This window comes from Callithrix jacchus, chromosome 11 (genome assembly GCF_049354715.1).
Source record: "Callithrix jacchus isolate 240 chromosome 11, calJac240_pri, whole genome shotgun sequence".
Taxonomy (NCBI): domain Eukaryota; kingdom Metazoa; phylum Chordata; class Mammalia; order Primates; family Cebidae; genus Callithrix; species Callithrix jacchus.
Window position 1 is genome coordinate 18,930,242 of NC_133512.1, and position 11,741 is coordinate 18,941,982.

Here is an 11,741-nt window from a genome sequence, read left to right on the forward strand (position 1 = left end):
AAGTTCCCCTCCTTGTGCCCATGTGTTCTCATTGTTCAACACCCGCCTATGAGTGAGAACATTCAGTGTTTGATTTTCTGTTCTTGTGTCAGTTTGCTGAGAATGATGGTTTCCAGGTTCATCCATGTCCCTGCAAAGGACAGGAACTCATCGTTTTTTTATGGCTGCATAGTATTCCATGCTGTATATGTGCCACATTTTCCCTGTCCAGTCTATCATCAATGGGCATTTGGGTTGGTTCCTGGACTTTGCTATGGTGAACAGTGCCACAATGAACATACATGTGCATGTGTCTTTATAATAGAATGATTTATAATCCTTTGCTGGGTCAAATGGAATTTCTATTTCTAGGTCCTTGAGGAATCACCACACTGTCTTCCACAATGGTTGAACTAAATGAACATACGTGTACATATGTCTTTATGTACAGACATGATTTATGTACAGACATTCTATGTAATAGAATGATTTATAATCCTTTGGGTATATGCCCAGTAATGGGATTGCTGGGTCAAATGGTATTTCTACTTCTAGATCCTTAGGAATCACCACACTGTCTTCCACAATGGTTGAACTAATTTACACTCCCACCAACAGTGTAAGTGTTCCTATTTCTCTACATCCTCTCCAGCATCTGTTGTCTTCAGATGTTTTAATGATGCCATTCTAATTGGCAAGAGATGGTATCTCAGTGTGGTTTTGATTTGCATTTCCCTAATGACCAGTGATGATAAACATTTTTTCATACTTTTTTTGGCCACGTATATGTCTTCTTTTGAAAAGTGTCCATTCACATCCTTCGCCCACTTTTGAATTGGTTTTTTTTCTTGTAAATCTGCTTTAGTTATTTGTAGATTCTGGATATTAGACCTTTGTCAGATGGGTAGATTGCAAAATTTTTTTCCTATTCTGTTGGTTTCCTGTTCACTCTGATGATTGTTTCTTTTGCTGTGCAGAAACTCTTAAGTTTAATTAGATCCCATTTGTCTATTTTGGCTTTTGTTGCCATTGCTTTTGGTGTTTTGGTCATGAAGTCCTTCCCTATGCCTGTGTCCTGAATGGTTTTGCCTAGGTTTTCTTCTAGGGTTTTTATGGCCTTATGTTTAAATCTTTAATCCATCAGGAGTTAATTTTAATGTAAGGTGTCAGGAAGGGGTCCAGTGTCTGCTTTCTGCACCTGGCTAGTCAGTTTTCCCAACACCATTTGTGAAACAGGGAATTCTTTCCCCATTGCTTGTTTTTGTCAGGTTTGTCAAAGATCAGGTGGTTGTAGATGTGTGTCATTGCCTCCGAGGCCTCTGTTCTGTTCCATTGGTCTATATCTCTGTTTTAGTTCTTTTTTAAACAACTAAATAATAGTATTCAAAGATACATGTGAAACTACAACTACATGCATGTAATGTTTCACGCCCTTCAAAAGTGAGGAAGATAATAAACATATGTCTGTCTCAGAGAGAAAAGAGCGACAAGCAGTTACAGCTGAAGATAACAGATTTTCACGTGTATCTATGCTTGACGCAAACTGAAAAAATCTGAAAAAATCTTGCCATTTTTTCAGACTTTCAAGAAGAAACTTGCCAATATCACTTAGTTTGTATTTTTGCATTTGTTGTGATGATTAGCTAAGGACCTATATCAGAGAAGCAAAACCCTGTTGCGATGTGAACATTGGCTGTTGACTAGATTTGCTTAGTTTCCCAGATGCTGAGATTAAATCTGTGCATTAACAACATTTCTTATTGTAAATACCATGAACAATTGGGCTTACTTCCACATAGAGCGAATTTATGACATCAAAAACTACCATATTAGAGCAACCACTGTAGAAAAAAATAATTGCAGAATTCTATGGGGAAAATATTTTCTGGGTACAGAGTGTTACGAAACAGTGCACTGGTATGTAAGAGTCACATTAAATTGTATAAGCTGCTATATAGTATTATTAGTACCAAGAATATTAAAATCTGACCAGGTGTGGTGGCTCATGCCTGTAATCCCAGCACTTTGGGAAACTGAGGCAGGTGGATCACTTGAGGTCAGAAGTTCGAGAACCTGGTCAACACAGCAAAACCCCCTCTCTTCTGAAAATACAAAAATTAGCTGGGTGTGGTCGTGCACGCCTGTAATCCCAGCTACTCAGGAGGCTGAGGCATGAGAATTGCTTGAACCTAGGTGGCAGAGGCTGCAGCGAGCCAAGATTGTAACACTGCACTCCAGGCTGGGGGACAGAATGAGATCTTTTCTCAAAAAGAAAAAAAAAAAAGTTAAATTCTAATCATGGAAAAACCCAATTGTATGATTTATTTCTGCATAAATTTAAGAAATAGTTTTTGCTTTCCTGCAGCATGCATGCTAGGCTTCTCTGGATAGCACACCAAACCTCACATTATTGGCTCTCGTCTCTTCAGGCTTCCATTCCAGTGGAGCAAATGGATGTTTAACATGGAACTGCAGGTGAGCAGATAAGGATGTATTTTAGCATTATTTGCATGATGCTAAAGGTAGTAGAAGGCATATCACCAGATATCACAGTGCTCTTCCAAATGAAAGACACAGAGATCCCAGTGAGTTGAGAGGACCTGTGATTTCTCATGGCCCAAGGAAGTCAAGAGTGTTATCAAGGCAATGATATATCTTCAATGGGCACTGTGTGTGGAGCAGGACCACAATGGACAATTAGGGGAGAATCCTAGTGTTGAATTGAAGCTGATGGCATATTTTCTGCAAGAGGAGCTACGTTCCTTGGGGAAAACATCCTGTGAAGCAAAACTGAAATTAGCTACTGTGACATTTAATTGGTGCCCCCATTCCTTAGCATTGCATTGGTTTGTTAGATGCCATTATTGCTCATCAGGGCGAGGGCTGGAGAAATCTGCTGTGAGTCAAGGCATGGTTTCCTGTACCGGTAAACAAAGGTTCACTGGAGAAATGCTGCCTTTGATCTATGTATCATCTTAATTCTAGAATGTGGTGCTGCTACCAGACTCTACATTTTCCTTGGGGATATTAGTTGTTACATGCAGAGTGTTAGGCAATAAGCTATGTTTATTTTCTAAATTTTGGGGTATGTCTTGTTTTCCCCAAGATGCCATCAGAATTTCAAAATAGCTTCTTTGTTCAAGGACCAGATGAAAGCAGCAGTTTGCCAGAATTTGAATTTCCCTTTGCAGCAGCCAGCAGCAAGCCTGTGCGATGGCCTTTTGTGAACGTAAAAACATCTTTAAAATAGAACTGGAGTGTTTTCTAGGCAGCTTTAGGGAAAAGAATTGGAGTTATAAGTGACTTAAACGTCTTGTGGGTAATTCTTCCTTTTTTTCAAGTTCAATGATTGGCATTTGCCACTATTTACATTCTTAAGATATAATGATCCAGCTGAAAAATTAAAAACATATCTCATCTCAAGCATCATTTTTGAGAGTTTCTAACAGTGCTTTTAAAATATTCTTTCCCCCAGGGACTGAGAGACAAGAAGACTGAGAGATGATGGCACCATAGTCTTCCTTCCTTGCCTGCTTGCAGAATGCAGAACGAAAAGAGCTGAAATTCAGAAGCAATTGATTCCTTCTTCATTCAGATCCTTATCGAGAACTCAATTAATGGCTTGCTAAATCTGAGCCTGCTCAATTACATTTCTCCGACCATGACTAAAAACTTAAGTATCTTTAATTAGTTTTTATTGAAAAACATAAATAATGTACGTATTGACTCTCCTGGGTTTAAGTTTCAGTTATTGGAAATAGTAAGGCATTCCAGGCACTTTCATTATTGCCTGCAAGTGTCTGGTGAATTACTGTGGGATGGCTTTTTAAAGATATCCTATAAAAATTTCCTGGTCTGTTATATGAGGTACCGCTAAAAGCATACTCTCCTTGTAATTGTGAGCTTAACAGTTTTAATCTGTTTTGATGTTGGCTGCATGAGGGGAAAAGGAAATCTAAATTTTTATTCTCTTTTATTCCTTGACCTTGAACAATACCCTATCTCTTGCCTCAAAAGCCTTGATTCCTATGGCTAGAGTTCCACATATTTTATAGGACTGGTAGCTGTCAAGGTGTCAGCCAATCTGCTTCATGTGTGACAGTGACACAGCACACAGAGCACTGACACCTGAGATTCCTAAGTGAGCCGCACTGCCACGGCTGCCACTCGAGGTTGTTAATCTGTGCTCTACGAGGGTACTTTCTCTGAACCAAATATTTGGTTAGAATGCTAGAATGAAACTTTCCAATTACGAATTGGAATGCATTCCTGAATATTCAGCTTTTGGCATGCAAAGCTGATTAATAACCATTCAAAGGCAGATTAACCACTAGAGCTCACCATCCACCCCCTACAACCTGCCTTGCTGTTTGTTCTTCCTTCTGAAACACTCCAGGAAACGCTGGAGGCTTGCAAATTGTCCAGCAACATGCCCGATATAGGATTCCTTTCCAAATAGCTTATGCGATTATCTTGAAAATAAATTTACTATTGACTTGTTAAGAATAATTTCAGCATTGAAGACCAGGGTTAGGAAATAAAGTCTGTATCCTGGCATCCTGGCAGTCCAGGAAAGTGGTCTGGTCCTGGGAGAAGGGAGGCAGTGTGCTGAGTTGTGTTGATAAACTGGTCACAGTCTCTCTTCCCAGGCTGCACACGCATTATTTCTCTGAAGATGGAGCCAGAGATATTTCATAAAGACAGAAGGGTTTATGTGAAAAGAAGGGCAGTTAAATTCATATCTTTTCTCAAAAAGTACTGATAAGCCACGTTTTTTTTACTTGAGATTTTGGAATTGGACATCTGTAGCTCATTCGTTATCCACAACTGTCATTCAAATCAATTAACTTAAAAAATTGTAAGTACATCTTAAGGATAAAAATAGATTTACCTCTCTTTCACTTTCTTTTAAGCTAACATCGCACACAGCTACATCTAACTGCAAAGATGTATCACATTGTTTAAAATCTTTTGTCTTGATTGTATCATCGTATTCTTTATTTTCTTGGAGTTACTTTTTAGTGAGACTGAAAATAATGCAATTTCTGTTGGCTGAAAGCCTCTCTCTTCATCTCATTTCTTCCTTCCTTCTACCTGTCCCTCTGCCCTTTCTTGCATTTTTTTTTTAAAGAATACTTCCTTCAACTCTCTCATTGTCTGTCTTAGGCAATATCACTGTTGTTGATCATAATGAAAGACTATTGTAGAAAATAACCAAAATACGTATATTTTGATTTATAAATTGAATTCCTCAAAAGAAAATGAACACTCTTTCTTGGCCGGCTTATCTCTCAGAGGGAAAGAAACTTATAGCCTGACTGATTTAACTACAGTTTTTTTTTTTAATATTGCTTAGCTTTTTGTTTTAAATTGATCAAACTCCTGTCACTTCCCAATATATTTCTTCATTGCTTTCTCCATCACTGAATATTAGAATTGTTCAGTTCACTGCATATACTAAAATCAATAGAACCTTTGTCAGGGGAAGAATCCAATGTGTGTGTGGTCAAATCAGATTTTCCTTTTTTCAGCTTCTTTTAAAACAGCGTCTATTAGGACTCCTGCTAGTGTCAAAAAACAAACAAACAAACAAACAAACAAAAAAACAAAAAAAAACCTTTGCTAATATTGAAAATGAGAATAAATATAAAGTTGTAAGAATGTTCATTGCAGATCTTGTCTTGTAAGAATACATTCTAGGGCTGGGCGCGGTGGCTCAAGCCTGTAATCCCAGCACTTTGGGAGGCCGAGGCGGGTGGATCACGAGGTCAAGAGATCGAGACCATCTTGGTCAACATGGTGAAACCCCGTGTCTACTAAAAATACAAAAAATTAGCTGGGCATGGTGGCGCGTGCCTGTAATCCCAGCTACTCAGGAGGCTGAGGCAGGAGAATTGCCTGAACCCAGGAGGCGGAGGTTGCAGTGAGCCGAGATCGTGCCATTGCACTCCAGCCTGGGTAACAAGAGAGAAACGCCGTCTAAAAAAAAAAAAAGAAAAAAAAGAAAGAATACATTCTATATATGTATACACATATGTACCATAAACATATACATGTATACATTGTTCTTTTATACAAGTACCATATATACAATCTAATGTTCCATATGAGATGTCTATTATACACATATACTGCTTCTTTCTGTGAAGAAAAAGACAAATTAATGCTTTCATACCTAGACCTTTCAAATATGAACACACCTTACCCTCTGATTGGTTTTCTGGGCTCTGAGTTAGCTGTGAAGCCTGAAGGTGAATCTTCAGAGAGCCAATCGGTATGTGACGTGTTCCAGGGAACTTAGCTGTTTTAGCTATGGCACAGCAGATCTTCTGTGTACCACACCTCACACATGGGTCAGGTCAGAAAGCAGAGGCCTTGAAACTAACTTGATTGTGGGTAGTTGGAACTTCTATGAGCTCTAGGGAGATAAAGACATATTTTGAGGAGGGAGGAGATGTGATTTACATTCTGTGCATTAACACCAATGTGGAGAATAGTGTGGACTTCCTATGAATGTGCCACTAACAGCTTCCATATATTTGCCCTTTAATGTGCTTAAGACACTGTAGCATTCTTATGTCTTGGTCTCATTGGCCTACTAGATGAGTCACACTGACTCACGGTCACCTTCTCTGATTTGTCAACTATGCCAGTGTGCATTGTCTTAAGACGGTATGAAGGATAATCTCAAAATCATTTGTCCATGAGATTTTTTAATGTTGAGTGTCTCAGAAGATACATGAGACTTAAGTTTTACATAAGTTTGTTCATTCATTAATCACTTATCCATTTATTTGTTGATTCATTCCAGAGCTATTTACTGAGCACCAACTATGTGCCAAGCACTAAATAAGGCGCTGGGGACACAGAGAAACACACTTTAGTAATCAGGCTGCAAAGAAGCCCACTGGCCATCAGTGACCTTCTAGAAAACCACTTAACTTAGGTTTTCCTCAAATGCACAAATTCAGAAATAAAAGAGGACATATTACAACAGATGCCCCAGAAATAAAATGGTCATAAAGAAGGCCTAGTATATGACTATTACATACCAACAAATGGGATAATGTAGAAGTAATGGATAAATTTCTGGAAACACATAACCTATCAAGATTGAATTGAGAGGAAATAAAAAACCAGAACAGAGCAATAACAAATAAGAAGATTGACATGGTGATTTAAAAATGTCACAACAAAGAAAAGCCCAGGATGATATGGCCTCTACCAGACATTCAAAGGAGAAGTAATACCACTCCTTATTAAACTCTTCTAGAAAACTGAAGTAGAGAAAGTGCTTCCAAGCTCATTTCACGAGGCCAGCATCACCCTGACATCAAAGTCAGACAAAAGCACCACAAGAAAGAAAACCACAAGACAATATCTCTGATAAACATAGATGGAAGAATCATCAAGATACTAGCAAACTGAATTCAACAACACATCAAAAAGATGATTCCCCATGACCAAGTGGAATGTATCTCCTAGATGCAAATAAATAAATGAGATGCACCACATTAATAGAATAAAAGATGAAAACCACACGATAATCTCAACACATGCAGAAAGAAATTGATAAAGTTTAACATCCATTCATGAGAAAAAACTCTCAACAAAATAGGTATAAGAAGGAACATTTCTTAGCACAATAAAAGCCATTTATGAAAAGCTCAGAGTTCACATAATAATCAGTGGAAAGAACAGAATGCTTTTCCTCTATGACCTGGTACAAGGTGAGAATGTCCAGTCTCACTATTACAAAGTACTAAAAATACTAGCAAGGGCAATTAAACAAGAATTTAAAAAAAACTCATCCACATTAGAAAGGAAGAAGCAAAATTATTTGTTTGCAGGTGACATAATTCTATGTGGAGAAAACCTAAAGATTCCACACACAAAAAAACTGTTAGAACTAATATATGACTTCAGTAGATAAAAAATCAACATACAAAAATTGGTTGCCCTTTTTTTTTTTAACTTTTAGGTTCAGGGGTTCAAGTGCAGGTTTGTTACCCAGGTAAACTTGTGTCAGGGGAGTTTGCTGTACAGATTATTTCATCACCCAGGTATTACACCTAGTACCCATTAGCTAATTTTCCCGATCCTCTCTCTCCTCTCACCCTCCACCCTTTGAAAAGCCCCAGTGTGTGTTGTTTCTCTCTATATGTTCATGTGTTCTCATCATTTAGTTTCCACTTGTGAGTGAGAACATGTGGTGTTAGGTTTTCTGTTCCTACACTAGTTTGCTGAGGATAACGGCCTCCAGCTCCATCTGCGTCCCTGCACATGATCTCATTCTTTTTTATAGCGGCATAAAATCAGAGAGCTAGGGAGAGAGAGGGAAAGAAGAGCAGGAAAGATCCTGAAAGGAGGAAGAGGTGGCGCAAAAGCAACTGCCTTGCAGGATTTGTCCTCAGCACATTGGTGAAGCCTTGGGTTTCTTTCTTAAAGGACTGCTTTTTAGAGCTCCACATTTGAGCTCTCTGCTTCCTGCTTCCTCCTGGCTGTGGCTGGGATGCTTCTTCCATGATTTTTTGACTCTAGACTGGGCAGTTCTCTGTGTGAAACCAATCAGTTGCGACCTTCTCTTAGGGTGAGGTGGGGGGGTCTCTCTCCCTCCTTCTCCCTCTGTGACTCACCATCCCTTTTTACCCTGCCCTGCGGGGACTCCGCCCCTTACCTCCATGGACCTCTCGGAGCTGGAGTTGACCGCCAGCATCTTGGCCTCTGTGAAGGAACAAGAGGCCCAGTTTGAGAAGCTGACCCGAGCGCTGGAGGAGGAACGGCACCACGTCTCGGCGCAGCTGGAACACGTTCGGATCTCGCCAAGAGATGCCAACCCACGTGGCCAATGGCACAGTCACCCGCCGGCATCAGGATCACAGTCACCTTCTGAATAGCAGTGTCCCCAGGATGCGGGAGCTGGGGCAGATTGTGGAGACTTAAACCCAGGAGGAGCTGAGGGAGCCATGTCTGTGGTCTCTTTGGAGACCTCAGATGATGGGACCACTCAGTGCACAGAGACCGCGGTCAAGAAAGTAGTGATGACTGTGGCCACACAGACAGTACGGACAGTCCCTGTGGGACCAGACGGGTAGCCTGCTTATGCGTCATCAGTTTCTAACTATATCCAGACTTTGGGTCATGACCCAAAGAATGGCAATGGGGGACCTGGTTTAGGCATGGTCTAAATGGAAATGGGGGACGTGGATATAGTTTCTAACTATATCTGCTATATCCAGACTTTGGATCGTGACTTCTGCAGGAATGGCAATGGGGGACCTGGTCCCTATGTGCCGCAAGCAGGCACTGCCACCCTTCCAGGAACTTCCACTACCCTCCTGATGGATATAGCTGCCACTATGAAGACGGTTATCCAGGTGGCAATGATAACTATAACTATGGCAGTCTGTCCCGGGTGACCCACATTGAGAAGCGGTATAGGCCCAGCATGGAAGGCTATTGGGCACCGAGTACACAGGATGTTTATGGGCCTCAACCCCAGGTTCGGGTAGGTGGGAGCAGAGCAGACCTGCATCGCTTTCATCCAGAGCCTTATGGGCTGGAGGATGACCAGCGTAGTATGGGCTATGAGGACCTGGATTACAGTATGATGTCTGATTACGGCACTGCCTTTCGGACTGGGACACCCTCTGACCCTCATCGGCACCTCAGGAGCTATGAAGATATGATTGGCGAGGAGGTGCCATCAGATCAGTACTCTTCGGCTCCTTTGGCCCAGCATGAGCAAGGAAGTTTAGCAAGCTTGGATAGGTTGCGCAAAGGAGGGCCCCCACCTCCTAACTGGAGACAGCCAGAGCTGCCAGAGGTGATCGCCATGCTTGAATTTCGCTTAGATGCTGTCAAGTCCAATGCAGCTGCTTACCTGCAACATTTATGCTACTGCAATGACAAGGTGAAGACGGACGTGTGGAAGCTTGAGGGCATCCCAATACTGGTGGGATTGTTAGACTACCCCCAAAAGGAAGTGCACCTTGCAGCCTGTGAAGCTCTCAAGAATATCTCTTTTGGACGTGACCAGGATAACAAGATTGCCGTAAAAAACTGTGGTGGTGTGCCTGCCCATGTGTGATTGCTCCAAAAGGCTCCTGATATGGACCTTACCAAAGTCATTACCAGAACCCTGTGGAATCTCTCATACCATGACTCAACCAAAACGGAGATTGTGGACCACGCACTGCATGTCTTGACAGATGAAGGGATCATTCCTCATTCTGGTCAGGAGTAGGAACCTAATGAAGACTGTAAGCCACATCATATTGAATGGAAATCAGTGCTCACCAACACCTCTGGCTGCCTTAGGAATGTAAGCTCAGAGAGGAGTGAAGCTTGCTGGAAACTTCGAGAATGTGATATATGTACCACATTTTCTTTATTCACTCTACCACTGATGGGCATTTAGGTTGATTCCCTATCTTTGCTACAGTGAAGAGTGCTGCAGTGAACACTCATGTGCATGTGTCTTTATAATAGAATGATTTATACTCCTTTGGTGTATACTCAGTAATGGGACTGCTGACTCGAGTGATATTTATGTCTTTAGGTTTTTGAGGAATCACCACACTGTCTTCACAGTGGTTGAAATAATTTACATTCCCACCAACAGTATATAAGTGTTTCGTTTCTTTACAACCTCACCAGCATCTGTTATTTTCTGACATTTTCATAACTATTCTGACTGGTATGAGATGATATCTGATTGTGGTTTTGATTTGCATTTCTCTAATAATCAGTGATGTTGAGGGTTTTCTTCTTTTTTTTAGATGGAGTTTTGCTCTAGTTGCCCAGTCGGGAGTACAGTGGTGCAATCTCAGCTCGCTGCAACCTCTGCCTCCCAGGTGCAAGCAATTCTCTTGCCTCAGCCTCCTGAGTAGCTGGGATTACAGGCATGTGCCACCATGCCCAAGTAATTTTTGTATTTTTAGTAGAGACAGGGTTTCACCATGTTGGTCAGGCTGGTCTCAAGCTCCTGAACTCATGATTCACTGGCCTCAGCCTCCCAAAGTGCTGGGATTACAGACGTTAGCCACCACATCCGGCCAAGTTTTTTTCATATGATTGTGGTGCATGTATGTCTTCTTTTGAGAAGTGTCTATTCATATCTTTTGCTCACTTTTTAATGTTGTTGTTTGTTTTCTTGTAGATTTATTTAACAAATAGATGCTTTCCTTATAGATGCTGAATATTAGACCTTTGACAAATGCATAGTTTGCAAAAATTTCTCCCATTCTGTAGACTGTCTGTTTACTCTGCTGAGAGTTTCTTTTGCTGTGCAAGAGCTCTTTAGTTTAATTAAATCTCATTTACCAATTTTTGCTTTTGTTGCAATTGCTTTTGATGTCCTTGTCATGAAATCTTTGCCCGTGCCTATGTTCTTGTTATCTCTCTTTAAAAAAACAACAATTTAACTGAAAAAGGCATCAAGAAAACAATTCCATTTGCAAAAGCATCAATAAAATACTTAGAAATAAGTTCAACCAAAGAAGAAAAAGATTTAACAGAAAAGATGGTAAAACATTGATTAAAGAAATTGAAGAAGACACAAATCTTATATTCATGGATTGGAATAATTTATATTTTTAAGATGTCCACACTAAGCCGGAGACACCTATAGATTTTATGTAATCACTATCAAAATCTCAATGACATTTTCCACAGAAAGAGGAAAACTAGTTCTTTAATAAGTATGAAACTACAAAACAACAACAACAAACAAAAAACCAACAACAACAAATAGATAAAGC

The 11,741-nt window shown here is 40.4% G+C and overlaps 1 long non-coding RNA gene and 1 pseudogene across 1 annotated transcript; both read left to right on the top strand.

Moving 5' to 3' along the window:
• Positions 1 to 3,146: 3,146 nt before the first annotated feature.
• LOC144578219 (uncharacterized) lies at positions 3,147 to 3,661 on the top strand. The gene is made up of 2 exons (XR_013523667.1): positions 3,147 to 3,298; positions 3,455 to 3,661. It is a non-coding gene; the product is annotated as an uncharacterized LOC144578219 (long non-coding RNA).
• Positions 3,662 to 8,307: 4,646 nt separating this feature from the next.
• On the top strand, positions 8,308 to 11,090 carry LOC100406486 (catenin delta-1 pseudogene; annotated as a pseudogene).
• The last annotated feature ends 651 nt before the right edge of the window (positions 11,091 to 11,741 follow it).